Source organism: Mesoplodon bidens (genome assembly GCF_964165515.1).
Source record: "Mesoplodon bidens genome assembly, contig: HAP1_SCAFFOLD_785, whole genome shotgun sequence".
Classification (NCBI taxonomy): Eukaryota; Metazoa; Chordata; class Mammalia; order Artiodactyla; family Ziphiidae; genus Mesoplodon; species Mesoplodon bidens.
The window spans coordinates 65262-79463 of NW_027671625.1; the positions used below are offsets into that span (position 1 = coordinate 65262).

Sequence of the window (14202 nt, forward strand, 5' to 3'; positions counted from 1 at the left end):
AGTAGCTGATAATACAGTCTTGTCTTCTGTCAGAGGCTTATGTTTTTCTGACTTTACATTCAAATCAACACTATCATGAGAAGAACCTAAACATATTTTTATCAGATTCCACAAACTAAATGTAACAACAGCAGTATGAGTAGGCCCTCGAGACTCATAATAATTTTTTAAATCTTCTCCAACTTTCTGCCAGATTTCTGTCACAGAGCCGCCATCAGGACACCAGGGAGATACATCATGGATATGCTGCAAAAATTCAGTCAACTGTGAGGTAGAAACTTTATTACCCCGAGCTATAAGCATCAAAAGTAAAACCTGAGCAAATAATTCACGCTCCTTTGAGCCCTTTTGCCCCATCTTATTTTACTTCTGACTGTTGCCTTATGCCTCTGTTAGTTTCACTTTTACTCGTGGCCACACATATTTTGCATAAGGGTTCTCTTACCTGCACTTTCTTTTCCTTTTAATTGCCTTCATGCTTCAGGTCCCTGTTCGGGCACCACTTGCCATGGACCAGCCTCAGAAAGAGGATTTCACCGTCCAGGGTCAGAAGGGACGGGGTAAGGAACTGAAGTAGCACCGACGAATGGGGTCAGAAGGACCAAGACAACTGATGGTTGCAAGGTAAGTTTTATTATGCTACAGGTGCAGATTATATAGACTAGAAAAGGGAAGGTTGCCAGACGGTGGTTTACATTATCTAATGACTGTCTCAGCTCAAGGTTAACTTCCCTGGGAGAAAACCCATAAACCCAGAATCATCCAAAATAACCTGCATGTGCAGGGAGGAGACAGCTTTGCTTGTCTCATTTTACTTTCTTTCTGATTTCTGGGCCCTGGTGATTTATCTCCCATGGAATGGAACAAGGAGGGGAACAAGTAGGGACAGTCCCTTCGAGCAGCAGCGGCATGCCTGGCATGTCCGAAGGTGCTCTTAAGGCTGACTGCTTCCCACACATATGTTGGCTTGTTTAAGCCTCAAGCCCTCGATCCTTTGTTGAAATACAATAATTTCATTCCTATGGTTTTCAATACCAAAAACTCAACCTCCAGGAGGGTTAAAGTCTAATTTGTACTCCAAACCAAGTAGCAGTGCAGTTCGCTACTACTGAGGCTGAATCCATAAAGACTTCAAGACCACGACCAGAAGACAAGTTATTATATATAATACCCTAGAAGGCCTGAAACATAATTATCATATACATAGCTGGTCCTTCAGAACTTTTAACCTATAACATGTTTTTGGATGAAAGTTATTTAATGTACTGGAGATAACTGTGATAACTGTGAATTACTGATCAAATATTTGAATACTTATACTTACCTGGAATTTCATTTCTGCTGAAAGAAAAACCCAGTCCAAAAATGAGCAGAAGACCTAAATAGACATTTCTCCAAAGAAGTTATACAGATTGCCAACAAACACATGAAAGAAAGCTCAGCATCATTAATCATTAGAGAAATGCAAATCAAAACTCAATGAGATATCATCTCACACCAGTCAGAATGGCCATCATCAAAAAATCTAGAAACAATAAATGCTGGAGAGGGTGTGGAAAAAAGGGAACACTCTTGCACTGCTGGTGGGAATGTGAATTGGTACAGCCACTATGGAGAACGGTATGGAGGTTCCTTAAAAAACTAAAAATAGAACTACCATATGACCCAGCAATCCCACTACTAGGCATATACCCTGAGAAAACCATAATTCCAAAAGAGACATGTACCAAAATGTTCATTGCAGCTCTATTCACAATAGCCCGGAGCTGGAAACAACCTAAGTGTCCATCATCAGATGAATGGATAAAGAAGATGTGGCACATATATACAATGGAATATTACTCAGCCATAAAAAGAAACGAAACTGAGCTATTTGTAATGAGGTGGATAGACCTAGAGTCTGTCATACAGAGTGAAGTAAGTCAGAAAGAGAAAGACAAATACCGTATGCTAACACATATATACGGAATTTAAAAAAAAAAAAAGTCATGAAGGACCTAGGGGCAAAACGGGAATAAAGACACAGACCTACTTGAGAATGGACTTGAGGATATGGGGAGGGGGAAGAGTAAGCTGTGACAAAGCGAAAGAGAGGCATGGACATATATACACTACCAAACGTAAGGTAGATACATAGTGGGAAGCAGCCACAGAGCACAGGGAGATCAGCTCGGTGCTTTGTGACCGCCTGGAGGGGTGGGATGGGGAGGGTGGGAGGGAGGGAGATGCATGAGGGAAGGGATGTGGGAACAGATGTATATGTATGACTGATTCACTTTGTTATAAAGCAGAAACTAATTAAAAAATTAAAAAAAAAAGAAATATACCTATGTCTCACTGAGGTAAACTCTTAATTTCCAGAGAATATAGAGAGTTGTATTTGCAAGCCAGGCCTTGAGCTAGTCATCTAAACTTGGAATATTATTGGCATTTCTGCCTTGGGATGAAAATGGTACTAGAAGTTTTCCCGTCTTTTCCTCCGTCCTGTCGCACAGTTATGTGAAGCCTTGCCTACATCATCTTTTGAACTGGCCTAAGTCATATGTAGAAGTGTTTCTTAGACACTTCCACCAAAGTTGTCCTTTTAGCATAAGAGAACATTGTACACTGGGAAAACTGGACAGCTACATGTAAAAGAATGAAATTAGAACACTCCCTAACACCATACACAAGAATAAACTCAAAATGGATTAAAGACCTAAATGTAAGGCCAGTTTGACACCATCAAACTCTTAGAGGAAAACATAAGCAGAACACTCTATGACATAAAATCATAGCAAGATCCTTTTTGCCCACCTCCTAGAGAAATGGAAATAAAAACAAAAATAAACAAATGGGACCTAATGAAACTTCAAAGCTTTTGCACAGCAAAGGAAATCATAAACAAGATGAAAAGACAACCCTCAGAATGGGAGAAAATATTTGTAAATGAAGCAACTGACAAAGGATTAATCTCCAAAATTTACAAGCAGCTCATGCAGCTCAGTATCAAAAAAACAAAAAACCCAGTCCAAAAATGAGCAGAAGACCTAAATAGACATTTCTCCAAAGAAGTTATACAGATTGCCAACAAACACATGAAAGAAAGCTCAGCATCATTAATCATTAGAGAAATGCAAATCAAAACTCAATGAGATATCATCTCACACCAGTCAGAATGGCCATCATCAAAAAATCTAGAAAAAATAAATGCTGGAGAGGGTGTGGAGAAAAGGGAGCCCTCTTGCACTGTTGGTGGGAAAGTAGATTGATACAGCCACTATGGAGAACAGTATGGAGTTTCCTTAAAAAACTAAAAATAGAACTACCATATGACCCAGCAATCCCACTACTAGGCATATACCCTGAGAAAACCATAATTCAAAAGGAGTCATGTACCAAAATGTTCATTGCAGCTCTATTTACAATAGCCAGGACATGGAAGCAACCTAAGTGTCCATCGACAGATGAATGGATAAAGAAGATGTGGCATATATATACAATGGAATGTTACTCAGCCATAAAAAGGAACAAAACTGAATTATTTGTAGTGAGGTGGATGAACCTAGAGACTGTCATTCAGAGTGAAGTAAGTCAAAAAGAGAAAAACAAATACCTTATGCTAACACATATATATGGAATCTAAGAAAAAAAATGGTCATGAAGAACCTAGGGGCAAGATGGGAATAAAGATGCAGACCTACTAGAGAATGGACTTGAGGATACAGGGAGGGGGAAGGGTAAGCTGGGACAAAGAGAGAGAGTGGCATGGACATATATACACTACCAAACGTAAAATAGATAGCTAGTGGGAAGCAGCCTCATAGCACAGGGAGATCATCTCTGTGCTTTGTGACCACCTAGAGGGGCGGGATAGGGAGGGTGGCAGGGAGGGAGATGCAAAAGGGAAGAGATATGGGTATATATGTATATGTATAACTGATTCACTTTGTTATAAAGCAGAGACTAACACACCATTGTAAAGCAATTATACTCCAATAAAAATGTTTAAAAAAAAAAAACTATCAGAGAAGAGAAAGATATAAAAGGAATCCAAACTGGAAAAAAAAAAAAAAAGAAATACTGTCAGTGGCTAAAAGTATATCATCCATATAATGTATGAGATATAACGTTGGAAACCTTTTTCTCACAGGAGTTAAGGCCTGAGCCACATATATTTGGCATAATGTAGGACTATTTGCCATGCCCTGAGGCAATACTTTCCATTGACATCTCCTCATGGGTTCCTTAAAATTTAAGGAAGGCAAGCTAAAAGCAAAATGTTTTCTATCTTCAGGAAACAAAGGAATAGTGAAAAAACAATCTTTAAATCTATAACTAAAAGATGATAACTGTGTGGTATGGCTGTTGGAGAGGGTAGGCCTAGTTGAAGAGCTCCCATTATTAGCATAGTTTTATTAACAGCTCTTAGACCCTGTAATAACCTCTATTTTCCAGACTTTTTCTTGATAATAAAAATAGGAGTACTCCAAGGAGTATTGGAAATTTCTAAATGCCCGAATTGTTCCAGTACTAACTGTTCTGCAGCTTCTAATTTCTCCTTTGTGAGGGGCCATTGGTCCACCCATACAGGGTCATCACTCAGCCAAGTAATTGGACCAGCAGTGAGTGGAGGAGAATCCAAGGCCCCTAAGAAAAACCCAAACCTTGTCTATCACTTTTTATTTTCACATCAATAGGATAGACAGTTCCTTTTTGATTTGTTCCCAGCCCTTTTGTGGGAAGAAATCCTGGATCCAACACCATATTAGAGACGTGAGAATTTGGACTATAAAGTAATACTCCCATTTCTTTTCATATATCTTGGCCCAAGAGGTTTAAAGGCAGCCCAGGCAAAACATAAGGCTGGAAGTATCCTGAATGGCCCTCACTATCTTGCCATAATAATAACTGACTACTTGGCATAGGAGAAGAACTCTGTCCTATTCCTTGAAGTTCTGTAATAATAGGACTAACGGGCCAATGTTTAGGCCAGTGCATCTGCGTCATAACAGAGACATCAGCTCCAGTGTCTAACAAACCTGAAAAAACCTTTCCATTCATGGTTCATTTCATTTCTGGACGTTCTTTCCCTATCTTCTGAATCCAGTAGGCAGCACTAGATGATCCAAAAGCCTTTGTTTCTCTCTTTTGATGTTGTAAAATTTGTCCATGAGGTACAAAGGGCAAAAGTAGCAACTGTGGAATTTTATCACCAGGAGAAATCGTTATTATATTTTTAATAGTTTGTGCCATGATGTTTATTTCTCCTTCGTACTCAGAGTCTATGAGACCTGGCATAATAGTTAAACCCTTCATGGCGACACTACTTCTTCCCAATAACAGTCCAATCAAACCCTTGGGTAAAGGTCCATAGATGCCTATAGAGAGGGCCTGAGGACCCATTGCAGGAGTTAATACATATCGGGCGGAGGTACTGAGGTCCAGTCCTGTGCTTCCTGCTGTTGCTCTGGAGAGCGAAGATATTGTATGTTTTTGTTTTTGGTTAATGTCTGATTGATAGTTTGAGGAGGATACGCAGACGTTGTCCCTATTATTTGTTGGGGCCGGGGAAGGCCCCGGGAGGAGTTTCGCGACAGTGGTGTCCCATCCCTGTGGGCCACTGAGCGACAATCTCGTGCCCAACGTTTTCCCCTGTTGCATTTAGGGCATAAACCAGGGATTTTCTGACCATCTGGAGGTTTTTGAGTAGGGAAGGAAGGAGCAGGGTTACAATGAAAAGATCCACATTCTCCAGCAAAATGACCTGCCTTTCCACATTGAAAACTAGTCTTTGTTCTCTTTTGATTGTTTTTAAACCCCACTTTAGTTAATGCTGCAGCCATAGCAGCACCCTGTATATAAGCAGGCCCAATGTCTGCACAAAGGCGAATATAATCCTCCAGTGTTCCCCGTTTTCTCCAAGGTCGAATCGCAGCCTGACCTGCATTATTAGCGTTTTCAAAAGCAAGTTGCTTAACTACAATTGTACCAGTGAGTCCATCCACAATGAGTCTCCCCACCGCCTGTAACAATCTATCTACAAAATCAGCATATGGTTCATCAGGTCCCTGTCTCATTTTTGAAAGATCCTCAGTTTTGTGTGTAGAAGGTAATTTCCTCCAGGCTTGTAATGCCAAATGATTTATTTGAGGATAAGCAACAAAGGTATAAGTTAGTTGATCTTGTAAAGAAATATATGGTCCTTCCCCAATCAGCATATGATAATCCACTGGAATATCATGGGTAGCATTCTTTTCTGCTTGTTCAGCAGCCCGTTCATAAAAATCAAACTTCCATATTAAATAATCTCCACCATTTAAACAAGCTCGTGCAATAGACTTCTAATCAGCGGGGGAAAGAGCTTCTCCTGCAATAGTGTCAACCATAGCAGTAGTAAAAGGAGCAGTGGGCCCATATTGAGCACAAGCAGATTTTAAATCTTTCAAAACTTTCAAAGGAAGAGCCTGATGCTCCCTAATAGCCTGTTGAGGATGATTAGGATCAGGTCTTTCTATGACAGGACAACAGAAAATAGGATCTTCTCCTCGTTTTATTGCTGCTTATACAGCACGTTGCAAGAGACTGAGCATTTTTACAGATGTAGATTTTTGAGGAAGACAGTCCTTACTAATTTGCAGCTTTTTCACTGACTTATCTGTCATAGCCATTAGAAAATCATCCTCAGGATGATTCTCTCTTTTATGTTTTTTTTTCTCTCTCTTTTATGTTTAAAAGCCTCATCGGTTAAGTCAAAATGTTCCTCTTCATCTGAAATATTTAAATTAATTAGCTCTTTCGGTTTAGGAAGTGGCGACACAGTAGCTGATAATACAGTCTTGTCTTCTGTCAGAGGCTTATGTTTTTCTGACTTTACATTCAAATCAACACTATCATGAGAAGAACCTAAACATATTTTTATCAGATTCCACAAACTAAATGTAACAACAGCAGTATGAGTAGGCCCTCGAGACTCATAATAATTTTTTAAATCTTCTCCAACTTTCTGCCAGATTTCTATGTCACAGAGCCGCCATCAGGAAACCAGGGAGATACATCATGGATATGCTGCAAAAATTCAGTCAACTGTGAGGTAGAAACTTTATTACCCCGAGCTATAAGCATCGAAAGTAAAACCTGAGCAAATAATTCACGCTCCTTTGAGCCCTTTTGCCCCATCTTATTTTACTTCTGACTGTTGCCTTATGCCTCTATTAGTTTCACTTTTACTCGTGGCCACACATATTTTGCATAAGGGTTCTCTTACCTGCACTTTCTTTTCCTTTTAATTGCCTTCATGCTTCAGGTCCCTGTTCGGGCACCACTTGCCATGGACCAGCCTCAGAAAGAGGATTTCACCGCCCAGGGTCAGAAGGGACGGGGTAAGGAACTGAAGTAGCACCAACGAATGGGGTCAGAAGGACCAAGACAACTGATGGTTGCAAGGTAAGTTTTATTATGCTACAGGTGCAGATTATATAGACTAGAAAAGGGAAGGTTGCCAGACGGTGGTTTACATTATTTATAGACTGTCTTGGCTCAAGGTTAACTTCCCTGGGAGAAAACCCATAAACCCAGAATCATCCAAAATAACCTGCATGTGCAGGGAGGAGACAGCTTTGCTTGTCTCATTTTACTTTCTTTCTGATTTCTGGGCCCTGGTGATTTATCTCCCATGGAATGGAACAAGGAGGGGAACAAGTAGGGACAGTCCCTTCGAGCAGCAGCGGCATGCCTGGCATGTCCGAAGGTGCTCTCAAGGCTGACTGCTTCCCACACATATGTTGGCTTGTTTAAGCCTCAAGCCCTCGATCCTTTGTTGAAATACAATAATTTCATTCCTATGGTTTTCAATACCAAAAACTCAACCTCCAGGAGGGTTAAAGTCTAATTTGTACTCCAAACCAAGTAGCAGTGCAGTTCGCTACTACTGAGGCTGAATCCATAAAGACTTCAAGACCTCGACCAGAAGACAAGTTATTATATATAATACCCTAGAAGGCCTGAAACATAATTATCGTATACATAGCTGATCCTTCAGAACTTTTTACCTATAACATGTTTTTTGATGAAAGTTATTTAATGTACTGGAGATAACTGTGAATTACTGATCAAATATTTGAATACTTATACTTACCTGGAATTTTATTTCTGCTGAAAGAAAAAGGAAGAACAGGACTCACCTAAAAAAAAACAAACTTTAGAAATGAAAGTAAACATCTTATCACACACTATCACTTTTGGAAGCAGCATAGAGGGGCAGTCAACAGTAAAACACTGGTGAAATAGGACAAAACTCTAGGCCAAAAATCCATTATTATTATCATCAGTGACAGTACCACAACTGTGCCCTTCATAATTAATAAGCACTCCTAAGAGTCTTCATTTGGCACCAGATGATGTGTTTAAGAGAAACACTCTGGGAGGTTTTGAATCAGACTTGGTTTTTTGTTAGCCAAGTTACAGGAGAATTTTTAAAGTGGGGGGAAGGGAAGAAGGAAACGGACCAGAAAAAGAATTGAGGCCATCATCTACAAACCAACAAAGCACTGAGAGTTCCAAACGTTATGTCAGACACTAAAATGACTGATACAGGCTCAAACGGTTTATAAAACCTAGAAAAAGACTACACCAGCAAAGTCCCCATTTATCTGTAGAGTTCAGAAACTAAAACAAGGAATATTTCAGCTTAACACCTTATCTCAAGAGAATCATATACACTTCACATGAATAAAAATACCTGAAACCAAACATTTTTAAAAGCTCCAATACCCAAAATAGAAAGAAAAAAATTAATTCAGAAGACTCAATCCAGCCATGATAATCACAAAATGGCTGGGCAATCTCTATCTCCCTTCCACACTAACCATCCATCCCCTGGAAGACCAAGGGAGATCAGACCTTCCAGACTTACTTTCCAGACCTTCCAGACACCTGGCTGCGGCAAAATTCGATGGAATCCCCTTGTGGAACAGCAGTTTCCCATCTCTTGTGTCTCTCCCTGTCATGATCATGCAGGAAGCGAATCTGGCTGTGCTATTTCTTATCATTGTGTGTCACCCATCTGCAACATGATATTGAAAAAGTAGTTCCCTTTCCCCCAGAAGGTTGAGGCTCAGCTACAGGGGTAATTCTCCTGGGCACACAGTCATTATTTAGGCTGACTCAGTGACTTCAACAGGCTTTATCATGTCAGCAGGTTTGTTGCCAGCTGCATAATGCTCCCACATCTGTAGATAGAGCCGCTCTAGTTCCATCGTGTATTGTCTGGTGTTGAACAGAGGGCTAGATGTTCTCTGCTTCCAGACTTTGCCACGAATTTTCTTCAGGTATTCTACATCAGTTCCCAGTTTCACAGCTATCTCTTCATATTCTTGTCTATTTTTAGCAATCAGCTCAAGACAGCCTAAACAAGTGAGCTGGGAAGCTGCAACTCGGGAAGCAAGAGTCTCTCCTGGCAGAGTCACCATGGGGGTCCCTGCCCAAAGGACGTCCATCCCTGTGGTGTGTCCATTACAGAGTGGAGTGTCCAAGCAGACATCAGCCAGCTGGCCTCTCCGAACATGTTCCTCTTTAGGAGCAACAGGGGAAAAAATGATACGGTTCGGGGGAAGGCCCATATTTTGTGCGTACTGTTGAATATTAGCTTCTCCTGCTGCTGGAAAACGCAACAGCCACAGTACACTATTGGGAACACGCTTCAGAATATTTACCCACATCTGCAAAGTAGATGGGTCAAGTTTGTATAACTGATTAAAGTTACAGTACACAATGGCATCTTCCGGTAACCCGTACTGAGAACGTGTGGTTACAATAATGGTACGGGGAACCTCCTCTCCAGTGGCAGCCTTATTGTTGATCAGGGTAGTTGCCAGTCCATTGCTAATACTGAATCCATTAATTGTAACCTGAATTTGTCCTCTGTTAATCATTTCAATAACTGCTTCTGCAACAGTATTCATAGGAATGACAGGCATATTAAGAGTTGTATTACTGCTGTCTGCGTTGTCTTCTCCATCAGGACATTTCATCTTGACTATTTGCACATCTGATAGACTATCAAGAAATGCTTGGAGGTCGATGCCATTCAGCACAATCCGATTGTCATAAATGTGCCCATTGGACTTAAAATCGATGACGGCTTTTTTCTTCAGGTGAGGGAACATATTAGCATGATCACCAATAAAGAAAGTATGGGGCATATAAGCCAGTTTCTCAGAATACTGCTCAGCAACTTCAGCAGGTGAAGTTTCCTGATCAGTGATGATATAATCCATGAAAAGCACGCCACTAGTCCCAGGGTACCCCAGCCACATTGCCTGAATAGGAGCTGGCCTGAGAGCAAAGAGTTCATTTCGAGCACCCCTGGTATAACCATTCAGATTTACAAGGATGTGTATACCATCTTGATGGATGCGATCAGCTGCTTTCCCATTGCATGGAATCTGAGAAAGATCAATGAAATGATTGGCTTCTGCCATCACCTTCGCTCGGAAGTTTGTGCCATCATGTGGGCTCAGGCCATAACAGAATATCTCAAATTTATCAGGATTGTGCATGCCTGGAATGGACTGCATAAGATGAGAAGTAGGATGATTCCCAAAGTCAGAACTCACGTATCCTACACGCAGTCGACCATCACTGAGCTTCAGGTCTTTTGGATGTTCATACGGTGGTTTATGAAGGACACTTATATTAGCCAAGCAGAGGTTCCCATGCCTCTCAGCAATAGCCTTCCTGAAGCCATGAGAAAGAGGATAGAGCATACTATGATGAGGCTGCACAGAAGGCAACCTATTCCTCTCCAACTGGTCAGCCACAATGCTGACCAACTTCTTCATTCGCTCATCATAGTCTGTCCAATCACAGACAACCTGCAGGCAATGAGCCAAATTACAATAAGCGTCAGGAAAGTCAGGTTGAAGCTTCAGAACAGTGCGATAAGAAGCAATTGCTTCTGGAATATTCCCTGAATCGTGGTGAATGGAAGCCAGATTGCTGTGGGCATCCGCAAATGCAGGGCTGATCTGAACGGCACGAGTATAACACTGCAAGGCTCCCTGAACATCCTGCATCTCCCGTAGGGTGTTTCCCATATTGCAGTAGGCATCAGCAAAGGTAGGACTGATTCGAATAGCCTCCTTATAATGCATCAGAGCTTCGTGCACTTTTCCCTGCTGCTTCAATACACTTGCTAAATTTGAATGGGCATCAGCAAAGTCTGGGCAGAGCTCTAATGCTTTACGATACAAGCGAACTGCCTCTTCACTGTTTCCCTGTTCTCCTTTGATATTGGCTAGGTTATTCAGAGAGTCTGCATGGGTGGGACACAGCCGGAGAGCTGTATGATAACAAGCTTCTGCTTCAGCAACACTGCCCTTCTCTTTGAGTGCGTTTCCTAGGTTGCAGTAAGCATCAGGGAAATGTGGTTGCAATTCAATAGCTCGCCTGTAGGTGTCTATTGCCAGATCCATCAGGCCTTGCTCATAGTATACACAAGCCAGGTTGCCATGTACCACTGCATGATTTGGACTCAAGCTTAGGGCACAAAGGTAAGCTGCCACAGCTCTGTCAAAAATCCGTGCCTCATTGAAGACATTTCCTAAATTGATATAAGCATCCAGAAAATTGGGGTCAAGGGTGACAGCCTTTTCAAAGTGATGAATTGCAAGCCAAATCTCCCCTTGTGCATTGAAAACACAGCCAAGATTACTCCAAGCTACTGCAAAGTTCGGTTGCGTCTCAATTGCTTTCAAATAACATGCCTTGGCTTCTTCTAAGCCACCCAGGGCTTTGAGCAGGTTCCCCAGGTCACTGCGAACACAGTACAAATAAGGATTGTACTGAAGAGCAGAGACGTAAGCTTGTACTGCCCCTTCCATGTCGCCTGCTGCTACCAATGCGGCTGCCAGGTTAATATAACCATCGATGAAATCTGGTTTGAGACGCAATGCATGCCGGTAATGCTCAGTTGCTTCCTGCAACTGCCCTCTTTCCTTGTACACATTCCCCAAATTCGAATAGGCTTCTGCCAGAAGAGGGTTCTGTTTAATTGCCAGAGTACTAAAGTGGGCAGATCTGTCCAGCCTTTGACACTGGAAGTGTATAGATGAAAGTAATAAAAGTACACCAGTATTGCCTGGCTCTTGTCTCCAGAGCTGCATGCAGTGTCTCTCAGCTGTCTCAAAATCTCCTGCCTGATATTCTCGATGTGCCAACTCAGCTAACCCTTGGAAGGAAAGCATACATTTCGTTGGTTCTGTGCTGTCGGCCACGTTGCCCACGGAAGACGCCATCTGGAGCTTCTGGAGAGAGTGAAAAAAGGGGGTAATTGAGTCCCGCTGCCGCCACTACTGGCAAGAATGTTTCTAGAGGTAGCAAACACGAGCGCAGCAGCCGTACCACTGCTTTGGCAGGCTTAAGCGGCGGCAACGGTTACAGGCACTGAACCTTAGGAACTCTGGTTGGCCATCTACCTCTCATGCTCTTGAAATCTTAATTCTTAACCCTGCCCTCTTCCACCATTTTTCTGCTAATCAGGGAATAAAAATTACCTATCCATTTGCCTTACAAGAAATCAAAAGTCAGTAGTTCAAACACTTTTTAAAATATTGTTTTCTGTCCAGTTGGAAATGAGATACATGATTGACTTTTCTTCATCATTCATATAGTCAACGTGGAAAACATTAGGGCCATGAATTTCAATACAGTAAGATGAGAAAATTTTAAATTGGTCTTCCCAAACCACTAATAAGTAACCGATGTTGTATATGATGCTAAAATCTTAGAGACTGAGTTTGATATTTTAAAAGTTCTGAAAACATTAGCTAATTTCTCCTCATCAAATTTCTCATGACTCAAACCTGAGTATTACTTTTTAAAAGATAAATTTATTTATTTTTATTTATTTATTTTTATTTTGGCTGCATTGGGTCTTCAGTGCTGCGTGCAGGCTTTCTCTAGTTGAGGTGAGCGGGGGCTACTCTTTGTTGTGGTGCCGGGGCTTCTCATCACAGTAGCTTCTATTGTTGTTCTACAACTCTATGGGTTCCTTTTTAGGTCCTACGAAGAACCCTAGAAATTAGTTCATGTAATTATAGGTTTTTGCAAAATTGTCAAAAGTGAGATATTTTAACTTCCATCAGGTAAGACCAGCGTCTATTTCTTTGCCAATTTTCCTTCTATCATAGTCCGCTATGTTGGATCATATTGGATTGGTCACAGGCTTTTTTGAAACCTGGCTAAGGAGATGTTTTAAGTGAGGCTATTATGTGATTTTCAGACACCACCATATGTAATTGACTATATAATATCCCATTACAGGAATAACTTCCAGTACTCTTACTGACTACTCTACTGACTTAACTAGCACAAGACACAGAAGCGTAAGGACAAAAACCACCTTACAATATAGCCATGTCTTGCACTTCACAGCTCTCAAAGCATGTGCATTTGAAGAAGAAAAAAAGAACTGAAAAGTATAAAACCATAAGTTATTCTGTGGAAAATTATTTCAATCATCAGGCATGTGAAAGATAAGTCAAAGATTCAGTTTTCTTCAATGCTTAGTCAAAACGGACATTTCCTTCTGTCAAGAATATACTCCAGGGCTTCCCTGGTGGTGCAGTGGTTGAGAGTCTGCCTGCCGATGCAGGGGACACGGGTTCGTGCCCCGGTCCGGGAAGATCCCAAATGCCGTGTAGCGGCTAGGCCCGTGAGCCATGGCCACTGATCCTGCATGTCCGGAGCCTGTGCCCTGCAACGGGGAGAGGCCACAACAGTGAGAGGCCAGCATACCGCAAACACAAAAAAACAAAAAAACAATAAACTCCAGGGGCTTCCCTGATGGCACAGTGGTTAGGAAGCCACCTGCCAATGCAGGGGACACGGGTTCGAGCCCTGGTCCGGGAAGATCCCACATGCCGCGGAGCAACTAAGACCGTGTGCCACAACTATGGAGCCTGTGCTCTAGAGCCCGTGAGCCACAACTACTGAGCCTGCGAGCCACAACTACTGAAGCTTGCATGCCTAGAGCCCGTGCTCTGCAACAAGAGAAGCCACCGCAATAAGAAGCCTGCACACCGCAACAAAGAGTATCCCCCAGTCGCTGCAACTAGAGAAAGCCTGTGCACAGCAACGAAGACACAACACAGTCAAAAATAAATAAATAAATAAATAAATAAAAGAATAGACCCCATCAATAATGTGTGTAATGGAATGGTG

At 41.7% G+C, this 14202-nt stretch overlaps 1 long non-coding RNA gene across 1 annotated transcript; it reads left to right on the plus strand.

The window, feature by feature from the left end:
- Positions 1-537: 537 nt before the first annotated feature.
- Positions 538-13773, plus strand: LOC308610480. Its single transcript, XR_014014560.1, has 3 exons — positions 538-624; positions 7286-7425; positions 13303-13773. It is a non-coding gene; the product is annotated as an uncharacterized lncRNA (long non-coding RNA).
- The last annotated feature ends 429 nt before the right edge of the window (positions 13774-14202 follow it).